We start from the raw sequence: 23,169 nt of genomic DNA, 5'->3' as shown, positions 1-23,169 counted from the left end.
TAAGGGCATTCTTTATAGACACTTTTATATGACATGTACAGTGCCAAAGCCTGGGCCAGCATTATGGGCAGAAATGCAAAGGCTAACTGTTCATGAAGGCAAATGTGGATTAAAGCAGCAGATTAAGACATGCCATCTCTTAACCAGCTCCAAACTTGGGAAATTACAGAATTCAAAGGTGAAAGCACACCACTGGAAACAGTTTACCTAAAGTTGGAAGAAGAACATATGCTACCCAACAATGGACAGTACAAACAAGCAGTTGTGGTAATTTTATGCAATTCAACTACTATCCATCCAAATATAGGAGCTGTCATGTCACTTTTCTGCAGATGTGTAAGTAAACCCTAACTAAAGCTAAGGATGTGAAATCACATGGTTATGGTGTAATTTTCGGTCTGTGTGTTTCTGTTGTTTTCAATAAATCAAGAAGGTCTCAGCTTCATGCCCAGCACTATTTTAACTGGCAAGAGTCATATCTGCAGCATCTTTCCAACAATTTTTAATCTTGGCATTGAGAAAATAGTAGCAATGCTTTTACTGTATTTTGGGATAGTCTACCTTAAATGGTGGGCCTTTTATCAGGTAGGGAGAATTTACAGAGCAGTTTGAGTTTGAAATTGGGCACAACCAGCTTTACTGCATTTCAAGCATCAAAAAGACATGGCAGTAATTTCAGCTTTAAAAAAAAAAAAAAAAAATAGGAAGCATTTCAACAGAAAAATTTACCATATACTGTATTTAATTCCATCTCTATTAGGGAGTTGAACCATATGTCTGGCTTGACAAAACATAAGCTTCTGCACTTACAAGGCTGCTTATACGCAGTGTCAGTTTCTGCAAGTCCAAATACGGTAGCCTGGTTTATTCCTTTAATTTGAAAATTCGGATTCAGACACATTCGGATGCATTAAACCGAAAAACACCTCTGATTGTGAATTAACTATTGACTGAACCAAAGTGCTCCTGCGGCTGAAGAGAGCCGAAGGATCAGCCAAAGCTACAGCTTCGGCTCAGTAGTGAATAACCCCCTTAGTGAGGACTTTTGTCTACTTTAGGAGGCCATTGCCTACTAACCCTACACTAATCTGTTCCTATGCCCTTTTTGAGCAGCACTTCCTATGCTTTCCCTATTTCAGCTATGTGCATTGTCAATATGGCTGAGAACCCTGCCCTTTATAGTGAGGGGATGGCATACAGCAGAGCCCCCATTACTGGCTTTTCTAAGCCACCAGGTCCCTGTCCAGAAAGTGCATTATTCATAGTTGGATGCTATGGCAGTGAATGCCATTTTCCTGAAATGCGAACGATTTGGGTTCACCTCAGGGCTGGATTAACCACTAAGCAAAATAGGCAAGTGCTTAGGGCACTAAGGGAAGTGGGCACCACATTGATTTTTCCCTAGGTATCGTGCACTTATCCTTTTTGTCCATTTGCTAAATAAATGACCTGCAAGCTTGATTTCGATCCATCCCCAATCTGTTTGAAAGCTGTTTTTTTAATATAGTTGTGTAGTCTGGCCGGAGGCTGACGTGAAAACCTTTATTTTATTTTCACCAAGTATTGAGTCTTGTTTAACTCGAACCTATGCTTAACCCAAACCTGAAGCTCATTCCTATAAACTACTTTTTTTAAGCATAGAACAGTAGAAACCTGTCAATTGGGGTCTTGGAAAAACTGCACAATATAGTGTTACGATTCATAGTTAATTTGTGTGACGAATAAGGACATACAGTATATATCCCAAATTACTTTTCACAGCTGTGTTTAACACTAGAGGGCACACTAGAATACTGTGATCAGCTGTTTAGGATTAAAACTATATCCTGACCCTAGTTGGATGCTTTATATTAAAAGATGTGTTTACACTTAAGAATTTTAATTTTTCAATAATTCTACATATTATGCAAAACTATTTCCTGTCCAGGCACAGAACCAGCCCTATTTTTAGCTTACATTGCAGCGTATACTGTAAAACTGCAAGAACAGCACATAAAGCTATTTACGGGAACAAGGATTTAGAAAGTGGCTTTTGATGACAAATGCATTGCACAGCACACATTAGACATCTATTTAGAACAGTAAATAGGTCTGGATCAACATGCCAGATAGTGAGCTATAATTAGAAAGCATATCATTTTTTAGGTTTATTGCAAGGCAATGCTATTTGTTTGCAGTAGCCAGCCTCTTGATGTTGAATAATGGAAAAAATGGACCCCTCTGTGACATGAAAGGTATGGCATATCTCCAGGCTTTAGTGTCACTGTGCATGCTTCTGATCCAAGATGGAAAATGAAATAAGGATTTCAATTCGGAAAATGTGTTTTAATTTCAAGTGGATGTTGACCAGAAACACACTAATTAATTCCATTTTAATGTGTTCATTCCTATCTGGCAGACTAAAGCCATCAGTTTTCCTGTTAGTGATGCAAATAGTTCAAGTTGTAAAGCCATAGAGTTAGCATTTTAGTGCACCTTACATAAATCTAATACTATGCAAGTAACATATACATTAATATTTTATATAAAGAGTTATTCACTAAGCTGTCAAATGCAGCCAAATGAATAACCGAGCTGAAGTGAAGTGAGCCGAACAACGTTCGGCTATTCACTTTGGCTCAGTATGGCTGATTTCAGCCGTACATCAGGTGAAATCAGTCGTACATCGGCTGCCTTTGGCTGCACTTTGGTCAGCCCAACATGCTCTGCACCGAAGTGCAGAAGAACTTCAACTCAGCCGATCCAACATTTGGATCGGCTGAGCCGAAGCTCCGGCAGCTCACTTTCTGCCGCTCTGCCCTATTCACATAGGGGCCGAATGGCCCCTATGTGAATAGTGCCACACGTCGCTTCTTCAGGAGAAGGAGGTAGTCTTAGAATCATATAAAAAAGCAGTATGAGTGCTACAACATCTGAAATCATCAGACGCATAAATCGAGACGTGGGGCAGGTCGGGGATTCCTCCAATATTTTTCTAACCAAACCATCCCTCTTATGGACAGCCCTTGACTGTTTTTTTTTTTTCTCCTCCACCCTGGGACTAGTTGTTTCTCCCCGACCTGTAAGGTTGATTGGCATTTCACTGCATTGATACTATATTATCTATTATGATGGATGTTGTAGCACTCATACTGCTTTTTTATATGATTCTTAGACTACCTCCTTCTCCTGAAGAAGCGCCGTGTGGCGCGAAACGCATTGAGAGTATTGCGATCATCGCATTAAGCACCCATGTGTATGGTTCCACTTGAGGTTATATATAATATTGTTTCAAGAACTGAACGTTTTTTCCTAATCTAATTGTCCATATTATATATGGTATTACCTTACTACATTGACTAGGCTCCAATCATGTCATGAAATCTTATGATCATGTTTAGTATAACCTCTATGTTGGAAGTTGATGGGTGTTAGGAGGTCCTCTTCATGGTTTATGTATTTTGTGCATTTTTAAAAATATATTTACTTTTTAATCTTTTGTATAAATAAACAATATATTTTACAATATATACAATTGTTTTGTCTCTTGGACTTGTCATTGGGTGCCAAAAACCCCCAACTGCTTTCTTTCTCTATTTTGTATTTACTATTTCACCAGGGGTGGGCACCCTAACACTCAGGATCTGCACACCACCATCTGTTTTGTTATTTATATATATTTATGTATTCTGAAAGCAAAGACCATGTAGAATGAAATAGTGGCAGTTGCAAATGTTTACGTTGCACGATATTAGTGCAACTCCTTATCAAAGCCAAAGTTAGAGTTAAAAATATATTTAAACTAATTTTAGTGGCCAAAAACACATATATGCCAAATTTGTTGCCCAATTTTTTTTATAAAATATAAAAGGCAGCCTGTCTTCCTGACCAATCAGATAGCAGGGCCGCATGTCTTGACCCGCCCCCCGGCTTTCTAATTGGTCAGGAATCCAGATTGCCTTGCAGTGTTGCAAGGGAAGTGAAGCTGGTGTTCTTTCGATAGAACACCGGCTTCCCAGGCAATCCATGGTTAACCGCTTGCCGTCCGCCCGTTGTGAAAAAATGGATGAACGGCAAACTCACATGGGTGGGTTTCCGTAATTAGACAACTTTTTTTTCTGCCAGTGCGTGAGCGCTAGGGGGCGCACGCGCACAGGCAGAAAAAACCCGTCTGTTATGAGGAGCCATTACCGGCTGTTTGACATACAAACGATCGGCGGCTCTGTAGACGCCGATCGCTTGTATGTTGTTCTGCGCCCTTCCCCTCCTAGAGTGCCACAGCCGCACCCCCTCTTGCATCCTCACCTTCAATCTTGGGATCCGCTACCCCATCTGCGGCTTGGGAGGGTGTCAGGAGGAAGATGGGAGGGAGATTAGCATCTTCCTCCTTGCTGATCTCCCTCCATACTGTGAATGCGGAAGTGATGTGTGATACATCACTTCTGCATTCACCTGTCCATCCTCTGGCTGCTATTGCCAGAGAGAAGAAGCTGATGAAGCAGATCTCTGCTTCATCAGCTTCTTTGGGGGTCCCCAGGTGATATTAGGGGTCTTAGAGACCCCTAATGTATCCATAAAGAGGACCTTTCAGTGTGCCTTTGCTATTATATAGGGGGATTGTTATCCCCCTATGTGATAGCAATAACATTAACTGTAAAAAAAAATTAAAAAAATTAAAAAGTCACATATAAAAAGAGTAAACAAAAACAAACAAAATTTTTTGAGTCCCCCACCCCCACGTTTACGCATAAACGTAAATACGCGTCAGATGCCCTAGCGCGCGAAAACAACAATTGTGCTACACATGTTAAGTATCGCCGCGTACGTCGGAGTGAGAGCAATAATTTTAGAGCCATCAATCACTGATAACACTAAACTGATGAGCGGTAAAAGCTTTTAACGCGTCGCCTATTTTGGGTATTTTCGTTTTTTGAGGTTTCACGCGCGCAATTATAAGGCTTGACATGTTTGCTGTCTTTTTACCCTGCCTTTTATATTTTACCAAAAAATTGGGTAATATTCAATGTTTTATCATTTAATTTATGGGAAACAGTTTTTTGGTTTTTTTTTATTTTCAGTAATCTTTCCTTAATATAGTAAAAAATAAAAAAGTGGTGATTAAATACCACCAAAAGAAAGCTATATCTGTCCCCCAAAAAATTGTATAAAATTAATTTCAGTACAGCGTTGCATGGCGGAATAAATGTCAAAGTACCGCAGCGCTGAATACTGAAAAATGGCCTGGACGGGAAGGGGGTTTAACACCGCGGACTTCAAGTGGTTAATGAAAATCTGCGCCCATGGATGCCAGTATTCGGTATCGGCAAGTGCCCCAAAAAAATATCGGTACTTGATACCGAGAAGCCGGTAGCGGTGCATCCCTACTGCCAACACTCATGATCCCGGTCCTGGGCCCACAGGAGGTGCAGCGGAGCACAGTAAGCAGGGCGGGGGGCACACGACACTGGTTCCTGGAAGCAAACTGACGGCAGTTCAGCCACAAGAATTGCTTCCAGTGTAAAGCCAACAGTCGTTTTACACATGTAAAACACAGCTGCTCTGTTTCAAGGGGCCCCCTGCCAACGACTTGACATACATCCTTTGCAGCAATAGGGCAACTGGTAGTTCCGCCAGTGCCTCAATTGCAGACAAATATCTGCAATCTCAGACTACAGCAACCATTTTGGCAGAGACCATATCTGAGGCATTGAATGGCTGTTTAGTCTCACTTGGAGTTGACTGTTGCACACAGTGGAACCCTGCCAGATTGATCCCATACTACCCCTTACCAGCAGTATCTGTGGATCTGTCTGTGGAAAGTACTTTGAGGGCAGTTGTGAAATCCCGCTGGGGAAGATGTAAAGACCTGCTGGGGGATGAATTTCTGCTTAGAAGGAGTATAAATTATAATTAGGTACTGCTGTTTAGGGATATATTGTGTCACCACTAGTGGCTCCAATGTCAGTACATCCTCAGCAGCTAATAAGCAACCTCCAAATTTTTTGGCCACTCCAGTATTTGTTGCCTGCTGGGTGGGCGGGGTTCTAGGAGGTTTGTTCACCCCTGGGCCCATGCCGGCTTTCACAATCCATAAGTATGTACTGCACATATGAGGTGTTCTGACATCTGATTTCCACACAGTTATTCCAGTGATTTACCATGTAGTAAAAGAAACATAAATAATATCTTGGGAGTTTGTAAAACATGTCAGCAATAGCTGCTCCCAAAATTCTATCCTGACAAGTTCCTTTAAATAATGACAAAGTTATATAGCAGTCGTTACCAAGGAAGTCCATGTATGCAATCATAAGATCCATTAACCAATACACCATCACTAACGACAGCTCAAAATAAATCTGCAGTTCTGCTTAAAGTTGCATGATCTACAGCAGTATTGTTAGCGTAGCCCATTTATAGCAGTCAGCACAAACTGAACACACATCTGCTCTGAAGACATATACAGTAGGCTAATTTGAGATCAAGTAATGACTTGCCAAGTCTACTAAATCCTAGTAATTACAAATCAGTATTTTCTCATTATAAACATGCTTGCTTTTATTGAATCTTCTTGATAGCGTCTGTGACTACTGGACCGCATTCTCAGGACTTACTGCTTACTAATCACTTTGCTACAAAAAATTCACCTTACAAACCACTTTAGGGAGAGAATGGCTGATTGTGTTACACTATATGTTACACTATAAAGTTTGTGGAAACCTGACCATCATACCAATATGAGCTTGTTAGACATTCCAAACCAAACCAGATGGTATGCGAGTCCCCCTCCTTCCTCCCTTTGCAGCTCTATTGACAGTCTCCACTCTTCTGCAAAGGCTTTGCCCATGATTTTGGAATCTGTGGTAATTTTTGCCCATTGAGCAGAAAAAAACATTTGTAAGGTCAGGTACTAATTTTGGATAAGAAGACATGGCTCACAATCAGCGTTCCAAGTCATACCAATGGTGTTTATTAGGGTTGGGGTCAGGGTTGTGTGAAGAAGATTACTATGTGCTTAATTGTATCCACCTGTGAAACATGGGTGTGACTGTGACATCTGAACTCAATACTTTGGTACTTTGGAAAGGTGTTTATTATCTACAGATTTTCTGTGGTCAGATGGAAAAAGTGACACAGATTGGTCCAGGTGGAGATTACTCCATCCACACAGTTAAGTGTAGATGGAGGAATCTGTTGCACCTTTTCCATCTGACCATAGAAATTCTGCAGATAATTGTAAGGTGTATGGCCAGCTTTACATACTTCTGGCTATATAGAGATTCACCTCCTCCCCCACATTGGTGGTCAGTGGCATTGTTAATTAAGGCAGTGTTAATGAACCTCTTTCCTCCTGCATTGGTGGTCAGTGTTAGTGCTGTTAACCCTTAACCCCCCCCCAACATACACGGTGGTCAGTGGCAGGATTGAAAGACCCTCCTGTAATCGACAGCTAATGCTGCCCACGAGTGAGCAAATCCCATAGGCAACTACTGTATCATATCTTCCCTCCCCATAAAGATCACCAAACACAGGTAGAAGTTTCTTCTAGCATGTGACAAGTGAAAGATAATGATGTGTGTATTGTGAAAGTACTGTATCCTTTTTCTCTTCAAAATGTGAACAATGGGGGGTCTGCTTGCTAAGACTAGAAAACATTCTACCAAGGACTGATGTGCTGATGTCAACTGAATGAGCAGACAACACTGTTGAGTCATTTACCGGCAGATGATATTTTTTTCACTAGACATAAATATTCTGTAGCTCCCACAGTAAGTGTTAATTGAACTCAGTAAATGTGAAATAAATCAGTATTTCTTGACAGGATAATTAACCTATATGCTGTCAGGCTCAATGAAATACAAGTAACAAAAACCATGACATTCCTTAGAATAGCACTAGAATATACCCACATAAACTAAAAAAAGCATTCAACAGATTGAACAAAGTAACAAAAATCTAATATATTAGTAATGATAACAGTGTTTAAAGTAAGTATAGTCTAGTAAAGGTCTTCTTATCTTAGGAGGATTAGCTGGGACACAGGATACCAAAATGTTTTTCACAAAACAGTCTTTATTGACTATCACTAAACAATTAATGTAGCATTTGTCCCCTTATTCTGGTGTATCCATGTCAAAGGAAAATGGTCTGAGATCAACGCAGACTTTCCTCCCAACAGACAATCCCAGAGCGAGTCTGGAGCCTATTCTACAGCCTGGAATTCTCCTTCCACAATAGCGTAGCAGTCAATGTTAAGCTGAGAAAAACCACAGGATGCCCATGGATGACCCATGAGAGAAAGGGGTTGATTTACTAACCTTATAAACACGCTACAAACAAGTATACACCTCTGTAGTGTGTTCCCTCCCAGCATGATCTATTGGTGGAATCTAGACACCTTTGTAGTGTGTACACACCCAGCAGGTGTGTTGTGCAAAGCCCTGCATGACTTGCAAGGTGACGTTGTGTAAATTAGCTCTACGTTGTGTTGGATGAATGCAGGAATGTAAATGCATGAGCTAACCATTTTTGTCTAAACTGTGAAGCAGCATTATATATGCATCATGTGCATGATTTTTCCATATATGGCATTAGTGGAAATATGCTTTTAGAGACTTGCATGCCGCTATTAGAGCAGCGTGTAGCCTATGGCGCATGCTACATGACGCGCACATACGTAAATACATAAAAACGCGCCATAACGGCGTGAAAATGTGACACGTTGCTCATGTTTGGTTGATAAATACGTTTTGCTGTGTAAAAATGCACACGCACCTGGTGCGTGTGTGTGTTTAGGTTAGTAAATCACCCCCAAAGGCTCCTAATCCCACATTAGAGGCGTCTATCTGAACAACAAATTTTTTAGAGAAATTGGGTGCTATCATGACAGCATGTTGACAAAATGAGAGAGCCCTCTCAGCCTCCAGGTTTCATTCTACCAAGACTGACTTCTGGTTGGTAGTCAGATCTGTCAGGGTGGCTTGGCAGAGATCACCTATTGACAGCCTCTATTTTGCTGACTTGTGGTGTGGTGTTAACCCTCTCCCTACAATGTACCCAAGGTACTTTGCTTCCTCCATCCTTAGGCTGGGTTCACACCTGGGCGTACGGAATATGCGTGTTTGCCACGCGTTTCATGCCGCGTGCTGTTACTGCGATTTGCAGTAAAAGAAACGCTCGACAAACGCGCGTTTATGAGGGCTGTCCGGCTGTATCCTAATGGATACGTGCGGAAAATACGCCCAAAAGAAGCTCCTGTACTTCTTTTGGCGTAGGGCGTTTTTCAGCGCGTTCCTACGCGTTTTTCAGCGCTGTAAAACGCCCAGGTGTGAACCAGGCCTTACAGTACATTTGTCATTCATTAGAGTTAGCTGGAACTGTCTGAAGGCCAAAAGGCATTTATTGATATTGGAAGTGTTGGTGTGGAGTGAAAAATGCTGTTTTCTCCCTGTTGGCCTTGGTTAGGGGCATTTGTCAATACCCCTTTGTAAGGTCCAAATTTGTTACGTAACAGGGTGGGCCTATTCTGTCAATTAATTCATACACTTGAGTCATAGGATAGGCATCACATTTTGACATTTTGTTAAGTTTCTGAAAATCAATACTATGGGGCTTGACCACCTACTCTGTGATTCTTCAATGATTCCCAACGCCAACATTTTCTTCTTCCGAGACCAACTTCCTTCGGGCTTGAGGTTGTGATAAGGCCTAACATAAATTCTGGCACTGGGCTCAGTGAAGATATTATGCTGTATGACATCAGTGAGACCAGGCAAGTAGGAAACATTTTTCTTGTTTCCCTGCAGGAATTCTTTCATCTCTTGGGTTGGGGATTTGACAAGATAGCCTCCACTCAGACGCTATTCCTTTACCAGCCACATCTTTTTTTATAGTCTTTTCTTGCATCTGGGAGACATACTCCAAAACACTTTTATGGGGGATGACTCATTCTCCCGGGTCTCTATTACCAGGTGAAGCAAATCCTGGGGTCTCCACCCATAGACCAATTCAAAAAGTGAGTACCATGTGGCTGCTTAAGGATCATCCCATATAGCAAACATTAAAGGTGCCCATGCACCTTACAATTATCTGGAGATTTTTGTCTGCGATCGCATTTTCGTCAGAAAATCTGCCAGTTGATGGGAAGTGCACAGCCTCAATTACTGTACAACTGGCAGATTTTTGTCTTTCAAGCAGGCTAGAAAATGTTTGTCTAGTTGGACGAAAATCGACGGGTTAGTGGCGTTGCTGCAAAATAAAAATCTCAAGATGAAAACTGCACATGCTCAAACGAAAACCTGTTCTTTCAATGAAAATCAGCCAGTTAGTGGTGCTCACGAACGTTAATTGCGAACTACATTGGTCTGTGCATGATGGGCTAGTTGAAAGAAAATTGAACAAGGGTGAGATGTCTGGACAAAAAAAGTTGTACAATGTTTGTAAGGTGTGTAAGGCCACCTTAAGACTGACAAAAGGAAGTCCCAGTCCTTTTCATCTCTTTGCACCACACATTTCAACATGGATTTCAAGGTCTTATTACATTGTATTTGAGGTTGAATAAAGACACAGGTCCATCAAGTTCAACTCATTGCGTGTATGCATGTTACTCTGGATGTGTATGCTTGTGTATCATTACCCTTGTGTTCTTTTTCCTAACAGAACCTGTACCCCTGAATATTTCGGTCTCTGAGGAAATCGTCCAAGTGTTTTTTGAAAGATTCAATACTCACAGCTGAGATCACTTCCTGTGGCAATGAGTTCCAAACTCTAACCGCCCGAACTGTGAAGAAGCCCCTTCGCCCCTTGTGCTGAAATCTTTTCTCCGCCAGTTTAAGGTGGTGGCCTCTCGTCCTTGTCATGGAGTTTACCGTAAAAAGTTTGTTGCTGATGTGGCCATCACCATTGAACATCTTGTACATGAAAATCATGTCCCCCCTTAATCTCCTCACTTCCAACATGAACATGATTAAATTTAGTAACCTTGTCTCATAGCTTTGGCCCTCCATCCCCTTAATTGGTTTGGTTGCCCTTCTCTGGACTCTTTCCAGCTCAAGGACATCCTTTATGTACTGGTGACCAAAACTGGACCGCATACTCCAGGTGAGGTCGAACTAGTGATCTATAAAGTGGTAACATGTTTAGCTTTGTCAATCGAGTACATTGAATCATTTGACTAAGCCATACTTCTGTCAATGGTATAGAGACTTGTGCAACTGCTGAATTTGGAACAACTTGCACACATCTACCTTGACCCTTCGACATAAACAAAGTCAGTGAGAATCTCTTCAGCAAAACCTGTCCAGGTAAACATTTGAAACACCTTACAGGCTATAGCTTTGAGATATTCTTCAAGGGTCTTGCTTCTGGGTATTCAGTGGCATAGTTTAGGATGAGCAAAATAGATTAGTGCCCTTGAGTGGATTTCACCAGGGGACCTACTGAATTTATTGCTATTTATTCAAAGGGAATTTTATTAACAGGTAGGGGCACCAAGAGATTACAAAAGTGCAATACTATCAGGTACCTGATGGGAGACTGACCGTGTGAGGAGGCTTCCCTTGCACCTCGTGTCCTGAGGCCTCTGGTGGTGGAGACAGAGACCTGGCGGACAGCGAGTGGCACGGGTGCCAGTGGTGTTTAAACCATGCAAGCAGAAGGTTGCTTCTGTAGCTAAGCAGGGGACAGGCAATTCACAGGGACAGGTACTCTCAGGACACAGAAACACAGGGAGGGGCTGAAGACAATCCAGCAATCTGTAAGAGTGCAGGCCGGGTTTAAATAGGGAAGTAACCTGATTAAGTGCATCACTTCCTGTGAGTCACTTCCGGTGCGACACTTCCGGTGTGTCACTTGGCGCATTATCCTATGCGCATGCGCCCAAGTGTTCTATGAACATCACGGAGAACTGGATTTGGCGCACGCGCAGAAGGTGAGGGTTGCTGACAAATACTGATGCAGTTAACAGGTATGTGGTACAGGACCTACAATATCTTTTAACCTTAGCCTTTACTCCTGACCAGTATAACCAATCAGTAATCTGTGCTTGTGTTTTCTCAACCCCCAGTGTCTCCCTAGAACATCATTATGTCAGAGACCAGCTAGGCTCAGCCACGATATCCTGCGTAGACCCAAACAACAGGGCAGGATATCATTACCAGATGCACGACAGTACTATGTGGTGGTCCACCTGACACGTATAGTAGACTGGTGCCACAACTCCCAAACCAAACTTTGGGTAGACCTGGAACAATCGTATGCAGATGTCCCTTTAGCCAATCTCCCCTGGTGTACCACTTCCCTACCTCCACAACTACAATCCCACCCTACCATGGCCCCACGATCAAGATTGCACGGTCCATTTTTAAGGGAGGTAGGATCTCTCCCTTTCCTTCACCTCTCCTTCACCTATACCCCACCGGGTATAGGTGCCCACACATACACGGCATTACGGAGACTCGGAAAGGATAAGGCCAAACACTTTCTGACTGACACGACTAGACCCTCAACTAACACTCTTTGCACCAACCCGGATTATGGCCCTCTTGACTTCTGGTCAGCTGTGCGACTGTCCCACTTCCTGCACGCGAACCCTGTAATGCGACACTCCTGTAGACCCCTTACTCCATTTGAGCAACTTTGCTCACAAGATAAGTTTCCCCGACACACCCTCTCCCTATGCTATAGATTGTTGATCCAACCACTGAACCCAGATGATCTGTGGTTTATATCACGATAGGAGGGAGAACTACAGACCAGCTTTACCCCGGAAGCCATGAAGAAATTACTTACACTCTTGTATCGTTCTTCGATTAGTAATAGATATCAAGAGTCTGGCTATAAGATCATGACTAGATGGTACCGTACTCCACAATCCCTTCATATACAATTTCCCGAGTCACCCGACAGATGTTGGCGATGCCAACAACCCGGAGCAGGTATGTTACATATCTTCTGGTCCTGCCCGGCTCTCTGACGGTTTTGGGAGCAAGTACGCGCTCTTGTTCAGAAATTTACGGATGTCCAGGTACCTGAAGAACCGACCTTCTTTCTCCTCCACCATAACACCATCCCGCTGCGTTCCTATACCCACTCCTTGATTAGACACGTGGTAAATGCTGCACGGGCATGCATCCCAGCACTCTGGAAGAAACCCGAAGCCCCCCATTTAAGCCAAGTTCTAGACCGTATCCATGATATATATATCATGAAAGATCTCACGAGTTCTATTAAACATACCTCTGCCTCAGTTGCTCAAACCTGGCTCCCCTGGCTGGAATACATACAGTCCCCTGACTACCTTACCCTCAGATAGGAGAACACTGACTCGTTCATGATGGGGTAACTCTATCCCATCCCTACCCTATCTTTCATGCTTCCTTATCCTCCTTAGCTATTGTCCTATTATCATTTTTCTTTTTCTCAGTGACCTAGTAACTACCGGGCCATTTATCCCGCATGCCCCCCCCCCTTTCCCCCCCTATTTTTTTTCCTCTCTCTCTTTCTTTTTTATTACTCAACCCCTAACCCACACAACCTACTCACTCACTTGCCCAACACGTTGTTTTGTATTGGTTTTATTTTTTGTTATGATTTGTTTTGCTGTGCAAAGGTTTAAAAACGAAATTTGTCAGAACATCATTATGTGCAAGCACCATCCTTCTGTATGATTGTAGTACCAGTAATTTTTGAACAAACTCCTTCAGAGCTCAAGAGATAAGTAGGTCCCCAGCAAAGAGAGCAAAATAGTGCCATCATTCATCTGCCCCTGCGCCACTCCATTTATAAAAACCACCTACTCCCTTACCTGGACCAGGATTGGGTCTTGCATTTGGGCAGTATTGAATGGGACCTTGAGCACCTCCAGGCCAGGGTGGAAAGAGTCAGAGGTGACCTCCCCAGTCTCCTCCCCTCCAGTATAACCTGGAACCTAGAAATGCTCCAGTCATCTCAGAAGTTAGTTGAACTTGAGTAGGGAAACCTTCATCTTACATGTCATCAGGAGTGATTTCAATAACAGCATCTTCTGTTTTTTTCCTTCTTTCCCTTATGATATGATTCCCAAAATGCAGGAAACTCTCCTCCCACGATAAAGGGGTATTTTACTAGACCAACCACATGTATCTTATTTCAACATGTGGTGGTAATCAGCACTGATACCAGTGGGTAAGATTTGGTAACACTATGAATGCATACAACTCAGAGAGTTCTGATTACAGGACTGACCTTACCTACTTATGTGTCCTGTACTAGAGTCACCATGCTCCCTAAATCCATGAGAGCCTTGGTTGGAGACTGATTTATGCTCACCACACACTCAAAAGTACTCTCTGATGAAACAGTGTGTGTAACGCATGCTTCTTGATATTAAAGTCAAAAGGTTTTTAAATTATTTCAAATGCTAATTAAATCACTGAGCACTGACCCTGATATCCTATTTTAGGGTGGCTCTTTCCCCTGCAGGTTCCTGTAATGGAACCACCATTGAGTGCGCTAGTAAGCTGTGTGTGTCTTCACCATTCCCAAAGCTAGTACATAGACAGCTGCTGGAGACTGTCCTGTCCCTTGTGATCTTGTACTGGACAAGAAGCTCAGGGAAGCTGAGCTGAGACAGTTGGAGCCAGCTGTTTTGTAACCTGATGATTGTAAGTGTTTGGGAAAAAGAAATACGTTGCTGTGAAATGTATATTTGTTTGATCTGCATTCATTATTGGAATAAACAGTTGGAGAGTTTAATACTACTTTTTATTATGCTGGCTGTCATTTAACCCAGAAGAGACATCTGAAGAGGAGAGCATTTGAGGGGAAAGCATTGGCAGCAGGATGAGTTTTAAAACAAGAGATGTTTTTTTTTATTTCCAACATGCCTGGTCAATTATTTGTTTAGAGAACAAATTTGCAAACAAACTTCCAGTGATCCGCATGATTGGTTATCATTGTGATCACATTAATGACTGGCAAGCATAATGATTGGCTCCTATTCACTTATCTGAAATTGTCAGCTGTCAGCGACAGCATAGTCACAGAACTAGGAGAAGGCACAGGGGTGTGCTACTAGATTACATCTACACTGTAAATTAAAATTTTCTCATAGCACAAGGAGCTATGCCTAAGAACTTTATCGCACAGATTGCCCACACGTAGGTGTTAAAGATGCAACCTACTGAAGGACATAGCATTATGAAAGATCTGAAAGATCATGAAGTACAATGTAGACTCTGATAACAGAAAATGCTGCACAGCAAGGGTTGTAGGCTTGTAGGAAAGAGATGAAAGTCAAAGAATACCATGCAAAAAGTTAATTTATTTTACATGAAAATGCATACAAGTTCCAACTAGAAAATCAGGATGACAAAGGTGCCCTTTGTAAACATCAAAGAAATCTGACAAAGCAAAAGTGAGATAATTACTGCCATAGAGAAACTTGTAAAGGAAGTTTAGAAAGCATTCTCTGTTATTCTCCAAGGAAGAAGACACAGGCATTTAAATGGGCTCTACGATGTTTGTGCTGTGCTTCATGTGAGAAAATCTTTGTATACAAATTCTTTTTTTTTCGATAAAGTAAAAAAAAAGAATCAAATACTGAAGAAGGGAAGCTGTTAGGAGAAGCTTAAAGGATCAAACAAAACGTTTTGAAATGCAAAATGAGACAAGGGACATGTGGTGAATTTGGCATTAACCTCCCTTGTTAATGCATGGTTCGAAAAGAATTCTTGGCTTGTGGAGTTCCTTATTACTGTGTTTCTTTGGCATGTATCAACAAGGTCTGTTTGCCGCAGTGTGCTGTGTCTGTTTGGAATGTTTAGAGATGGCCAGAAGGACTATATCGCACAGCTGATATCAAATAAAAACCTAATGGTCTTCCAATATTTTGCAGCATGAACAAACCATTAAGGTTCATCGGCCTCTATTCACTGAAAATTATGGAAAGTGATTATGAAAAAAAAATAATAACTTCAAAATCAGCAGTCCTTAGCATTCAGAAGAACTAAGTACACAACAGTTGCTAGAAAAAAATGTCCAAAGCCCAAGACCAACTCTGCAGCAAATGGAAATATGAACTAGGGATGCACTGATACCGATACCAGTATCTGTATCGGTGCTGACACCGAGTATTTGGGCGAGTGCTCGTACTCGCCCAAATGCTCCGATACCTTTCCCCATACTGGAACTTCCGGTCAGAGGGAGACTTCCTCTGACAGGCAGTGCTGCGAGGGAACATGGAGCTGGGAAGCTGGCTCCATGCTGTTTGGCCGGCTCGATGCTGATTGGCCGGGAAGCCAGCTTCCAAACCAATCAGTGTCGAGCCGGGCAAACAAATCTGGTAATATGGCGACACGACCCCCACCCTGCAGACAAATCATTCCCCTCACATAGATCCTTAGCAGCAGTCATCAAAGTACCAGTCCCTTGGCCAGCTGGGCAGACACTACTCTCTAAGATTTCCGGGATCTGCCCACGTCTCCTGTGTGCACAGCGTCCGCGTCATCGGCCACCAGCCTGGTGCTTCGCATACACAGGATTTTTGAATGAGAGCACTGCGCAGTAGCAGGCTGAGGGTCGTTCACGTGCACACTGTACACACAGTAGACGTGGGCAGATCCGGGAGAGCTTGGAGAGCGGTGTCTGCCCCGCTGGCCGAGGGACTGGTAAGGTAATGACTGCTGCTAAGGATCTATGTGAGGGGAATGAGGTGCCTGCAGGATGGGGGTCGTGTCACCATATTGTCAGATCTGTTTGGCCGGCCTCGATGCCGATTGGCGGGGAAGCCAGCTTCCCGGCCAATCAGCATCGAGCCGGCCAAACAGAATGGAGTCGGCTTCCCGGGCAATCAAGAAGCCTGGCGGTGGGTAATGGCACGCCGCCTGGCTTCCGGATTGCCCGGGAAGCCGGCTCTATGCTACCGGAAGTAGCGGTATCGGTACTCGGTATCGGTGAGTACCGAAATATAAATATCAGTACTCGTACTTGATACCGGAAAACCGGTATCGGTGCATCCCTAATATGAACCATTGTGGGTAGCATGCTGGAAATTTTTGTGGGCAATGTGATGAATTGGTGTAACTTTCACAGTTGAGATCCTGGATTCAGTCTCCACTAGTGCACTATCTACATTAACTTCATGTGTTCTTCCGATCAGCCAACCCCAAAACAGCATCTCTTCACTATTTCCTAGTATATATGCACATAATAGCACAAGGCTGTTGATTATTTAAGACATTAGTTGAGAGCTTTATCTTGTGTCTCTTCAAGAGGGTGCTGCCATAGTAATTAATTATTTATGGCAGCACATATCTTGTATGTTTATCTTTCTTTAGCAGTGATGGCATGGAACCCAAATTTGAGTTCCTTGTGTATGTGGGCTTATGCGTGATAGTGTGGTTGTGGCTACAACACTAGAGACATTCTGCTTGACATGGAAACAAACCAGGATGTACTGTATTTACCTTAATGGTTCACATGGTCCAGTGCCTACAGCAGCAAGGTTAGAGGGGGCAGCACCAAACCTGAAAATATACATCACATTACCTATGATTACTGTTTTCTTATTTTGTTTCCCTTTTCTGTCCGCCACTAGACATTTGTGGCTATATTCAGCCATAAAAAAACTGTATGGAGAAGAGAGTGTAGTGTTTTGCGTCAGAAGGCTTGTTATAGTTCAGAATACATGAAACCATCTCTTGTTTCTCTTGTTTGATGGTCCATACAGTGGAAAAGTAGCTGAGCATACTGTATAAGGCAAATAGCATGCTGACTCAGCACTTTATAACAGACGTTTTACTAAATTAATAAACTAATTACATAATTTGTATAACTTGTAAAGGAGGATCCTAGCATTCAATGTTGAGAATAGCACAATTTAACAGTATTTGTTTACAAAATTAATAAACTATACACATAGGTGGCATACTTTGAAAAGGCGGAGGGGGGCTTTTTATTGAGGTATTCATAGAGCAATGTCAAAATATTGTCCATGAACAAGAAAATGGTTGTTACCAGGGAGCCAGTTTGTTTGTAGGAACAGGTCTTCTGTACCTTTGGGACATAGACTCAACTAAAGACACAGTGGCAAAAGACTTAAGTTTGATCAAAACACTTTACCAACAACTATGTAATGAGCTACCTAAAAATCCATACAAGATATATATCCAGTTATGTAGACCTTTGCACTACAAAATTGTTGGAAATTGTAACTTTTGCATTCCAATAGATGTCTTTGGAATGCAAAACCCTTCTGAGACATGCTCTTACTTTTGCTTCTCACAAGTTTAGGAGTTGGCCAACAGAATAAAAACAATGCACTTAAATACAACAAACGGCTAAAGCGCACTCACTTTATAGGCTATAAAAACGCGTTCAAAGGGGTACAGTGTGCAGGCTCTAACAAAAACAGGGAGAGGAACCCTGTGAATACACAAATAAAATCACACAATGAAAAAGCGCCACTACTGTAGAGAAAACACTCACGTTACTGTTGTCAGCATATCGCATGTGAGCTGGTCTTACGATGTCGGGAGAATATGCAGAGGAACAGTCTGAGAGCTGTCAGGGGTGATCGTTTGAACAACGCGGTCGCAGCTGGCCAGGCTGAGCCGCGGCTACACGAGTATAAGGCGATGTCAGTGCCGGACCGTTCGGGGACCACAGGAGTCTGTGCGAGCGGTATCTCGAGGATGTCATAAACGAGGGAGAATGAAAGAGATGGACAAGGATAGTGTCCAATGACGGCAGGTACGCGTTTCGAGGCTCTGCATCTTTGTTAAGCCTAAGTGAGAAGTGCAGTAGCTCTTTCATTCTCCCTCGTTTATGACATCCTCGAGATGGGCCAGGGTTGTGGAAAAGAGGCCCTTGTCCTCATCAACATTGGGACCCTGCCCCTTGTTAAGGGCAAATGGCTTGGTATGGTGCAGGAGTGTGGGCCGCACAATCGATCCCCCCTTTCCTGCTCTGTTCTGACCCCACACTGGGTTTTTTTCACGTTTAACAACATAATAAACTCCATCCAAATTGATTCAAATTGATCAGAAATTAAAATTAACAATTTGTATTGATCGGAACTGGGGAAAAAACAAAAAAAATCAGATGGATCCGAACCAAGAACAAAAAAATTGAATCGATACGAATAACGAACCGAATTGAATTAAGATACGAATTCTGAAGAAAACATTTTTTTAATCTATCTGAAACAAAACTTTTTTGAGCTTTCACATGTCTATTGCAAACCACAAGCTATTCTGAGGAAGCATGGAATTATGTTCCAGACTATAATACCATACAATCAAGAAGAAAGTGTTACAGAGAGAATGAACTGTACTTCATATGAAAGTGGCAGAAGCATGCTTTTTGATGCAGGTATGCGAACAATATACTGGGGAGAGGCAATTATGACCGCCTGCTATCTTCAAAACTGCTTACCTGGAATAGAAACCGAGAAAACGACATATGTTCTTTAGAATGGAAAGAAGCCTGACCTTAAACACATGCAAATACTTGCAAGCAAAGCATACGTACATGTTACTAAAGCAAAGTGTGCAAAATAAAAACCTTGTGCTAAGGAAGGTGCTGTATATATGTCAGCAACAGTGAGTCATAAAAGGGTTATACAATTCTGTATCCAGATACCAAAAAGGTAACAATCAGCAGAAGAGTAATTGTTAATAAAATACCTATGGAAGCCTCATGAAGTGACACAGTCAGCACCATCTAAACAATAACCTGAAAAGTAAGCCCCACCAGTACTGCAGGAAAAAGGAACAAAATATCAACTAAAATTGGTGCCAGAGATTTATTCACTGAAAAGAAAGAAGCTGGACTAGCTGGAATCTCAGTCAGATAATGTACAAAATCCATTAAGGGCATCAAAGCTAGATGCTTGTTAACCAGCTGCCGTCTGCCCACTGTCATTTCGCATGCAGACGGCTGTCAGCTCCCGGCGGGATCACGTAAATACACGTAATTTTTTTCTGGGAGCGCACGGGCAGAATCCCTCTGGGAGTGTAAACGGCCGGTACCGACTGTCACACACGCGTTCGGCGGGCCGATCGCTTGTCTGACACTATGAAACGCATGTGTGTCCCCACCCCTTTCACGCCACCCTGCTCCCCCGCTGCTGCCGGTTTTCGCGAACTCCACTGTCCCCCCAGCGAGCCCGGGACCAGCACAGCAGCTGCCTATACTGAGAAGGAGGAGAGATCAGCATTCCCCCACTGCTGATCTCTCCTCCTCACTCTCTAAAGACGGAAACGATGTGTATTACATCACTTCCGTCATTTCTCTGGCTGCTAGCCAGGAAAGAAGCTGGTGAAGCAGATCTCGGCTTCATCAGCTTCTTTGGGGGCCCCAGGTGACATTAAGACCCCTGATGTCTCCATAAAGAGGACCTGTCATTGTCTATTGGCTATCACATAGAGGGCTTGTTATCCCCCATGTGATAGCATAAAGAGGACCTGTTTTAAGTGTAAAAAAAAGTTTTAAAAAAATGTAAGTCTCATATTAAGAAAATTATTGAAGTCCCCCTGCCCCCAAGTGCACGCACATATAAACGTAAATATGCGTTGGATGCTCCTTCATGCGGAAACAACTATTACACCACACGTTTTACATATCGTCGCGAACGTGGGAGTGTGAATAATAATTTCAGGGCCATTAATCACTGATAACGCTAAACTGATGAGCGATAAAAGCTTTTAAAGCATCGCTTATGGCCAATTTTAGGCATGGTAGCTTTTTGTGACGCACATAATTTTAAAGCTTGACATGTTTGGTGTATATTTACTCGACGTGACCCAGTCTTTTATGTTTTAATAAAAAAATTGGGGTCATAATAAATGTTTCATAACATAATGTAGGGAAAACAGGGTTTTTTTCAAAATTTCCGTTATATAGTAAAAATTGGAAACCCCATTGGTGATTAAATTAATTTCACCCCTGCCTTTTCCTTCCTACTCCCCCTCTTTTTCACCCCTGCTGATATCCCCCTGTACTAATTATTTCTACCTATACTCTCCATACATACTACCCAAATAGTAGTAGACTCACCCAACCCCAACCTCCACTAGTCTTGCGCCCTCATCTCCACACTAACTCCATGTAGAGACATTCATATTATCCAACATCATTTACTTACAAGCTCTCCTGAAATTTGATAGCCACGTCCATGAAGTACAGTTGCTGCCTTCATATAGTGACTGCACTACAACTGTGTGGCAGATGAACTGAGGCTTCAGGCATAGATTTTAGTTTTTGATGTAATCCACTTGTGCAATGCTTTTTCTGTATCCCTCACCCCACTTTGTTGATGCTTTGTATACCAATAATTTTCTTAACCTGAAATTCAATAAAAATCAGATTGGCCAAAACAAAAATTTAATTTTGGAATCTTGCTGACTATAGCAGCAGAATATGACTGTGAATTATTATTACATTAAAACAGATTTTCATAATGGTGGCATTAAAGATAAATTATAATTTGTAGGTTACATATATTGTTGTTGAGAAGTACTGTAAACAGGCAGCTAAAGCATGCTATTCATAAATTAATAAAGTCCTATTTGACAGTAAGGATGTAAACAGAAACACACAGAGCAGTACTGGCCTAGTGAAGTACATAGTAATATTTATTGAATTAAATTAAGAATAATACCACTCATGTCTATACTCTATATATGCAGAAAGGTGGATATATTGGCTACTCTATTTGGATAATTTGATTATTATTCACAAAGGGGAAGAGGAAATTGCTAAAATAAGTACAGCACTCAATGATCACTTTGAAGCTTAGTGCCGCTCTCAGGGAATCTGCCGCTCCAGGCAAACGCCTTGTTTGCCTCGCGGCAGATACGCCCCTGGATAGAGTGTGATGGAGATGGATGCTTCCTGCTAAATCGAAGTTCTAAAATTGATGTGATCTTTAAACCATTTATCCTAGCAAAATGCAATGGTGTAAGCACACCAATGGAAACAGCTTACTTAAACTTGAAAAAGAGAAGAAGATTTTCTACCTAACAATGGAGAGTACAGACAAGCAGAGGGTGCCATTTTATGCATTGTTATCACTACAAATCCAGATATAGAAGCTGTCACTTCTCTGTAGATGTGTAAGTAAACCCTAGCAAAATGACTGGAATGCTATTAAAAGAGTTATTCAATGCCTAAAACAGACTTAAGACATGAACCTGAGATCATCTGCACATGATTATCCAGAACTCCTAAAAGAAAAAGGGACTTATACGAGAAGTAGTCGTTGAGTGGGGGTATTAGCATGTTGTTTATACAGGCTGTAGGTACAACAGCAATTCTTATATATTATACTGTGATTATTATTTCTGCCACTAGGTGGTGGTATTACTAGTGTTACATTAGTCCTCAAGGCCTGGTAGCACTCCATAGCAGCCAGTATCTTAGGTGCACGTTACAGGACCGAAGATCCTCACAACTTTTCCACATCCATAGGCCCTAAGGGATGCATCCTCACAGGGCAGAAGCCCAGGAACGAAAACTATGTGCCAGGAAGTGCCTCAGATATTTAATTGTTCTCCCAGCATGCACAGCAAGTTCCCCAAACCTGCTGATTGGCCAGGTATTAAACATCCTTAATATGAAGTTTTATCTCTAGCACACCCTGCTGGATCACACTCAACACAGCAGGTGACTGAGAATAATCACTGCACACATAGAGGACACAAGCCAGCTCACAGCTTAGCTGACTAACCTCACACTGATAAGTCACAAATAATACAAAAAGAATTTAGGGAGAATACTACTAAAAGAGGGGCTCAGCCATGTTTGCAACAATATCTGACTGATAAGAGTCAAATCCACTGCAGCTTTCCAAAATCTTTTCTCTAGAACATATTCCTAAGAGTGACAGCGCTTCACCATGTCAGCTCAACGGCTGTTGACATTGTCACTTGTCTATTAGGGGCACATGTGACAAGGTGACATTGCAGAAGAACAATGGGGAAACAGTGGTCATACCAAAGGTGCAGATTTATAAAGATTTAATGGACAAGTTCACAAATGTGTTGAAATCCCCCCAGACCCCATCCCTAGCCCCTCAATACAGTAAACTGTGCCACCTCCCCCACAGGTCCTTACTTACCTCCTCTAACAGTTTAGTGCCAGACTGCCTGTACTTACATACCATTGTCCCATAGTTTTGACTGGGATGCTGCTCCTGGACTATAGGACATCCCA

Source organism: Nanorana parkeri, unplaced genomic scaffold (assembly GCF_000935625.1).
Source record: "Nanorana parkeri isolate BGI_ZX_2015 unplaced genomic scaffold, ASM93562v1 scaffold175, whole genome shotgun sequence".
Lineage (NCBI taxonomy): Eukaryota > Metazoa > Chordata > Amphibia > Anura > Dicroglossidae > Nanorana > Nanorana parkeri.
The sequence above is the reverse complement of the archived record's forward strand: the minus strand, read 5'-3'. Positions refer to the sequence as shown.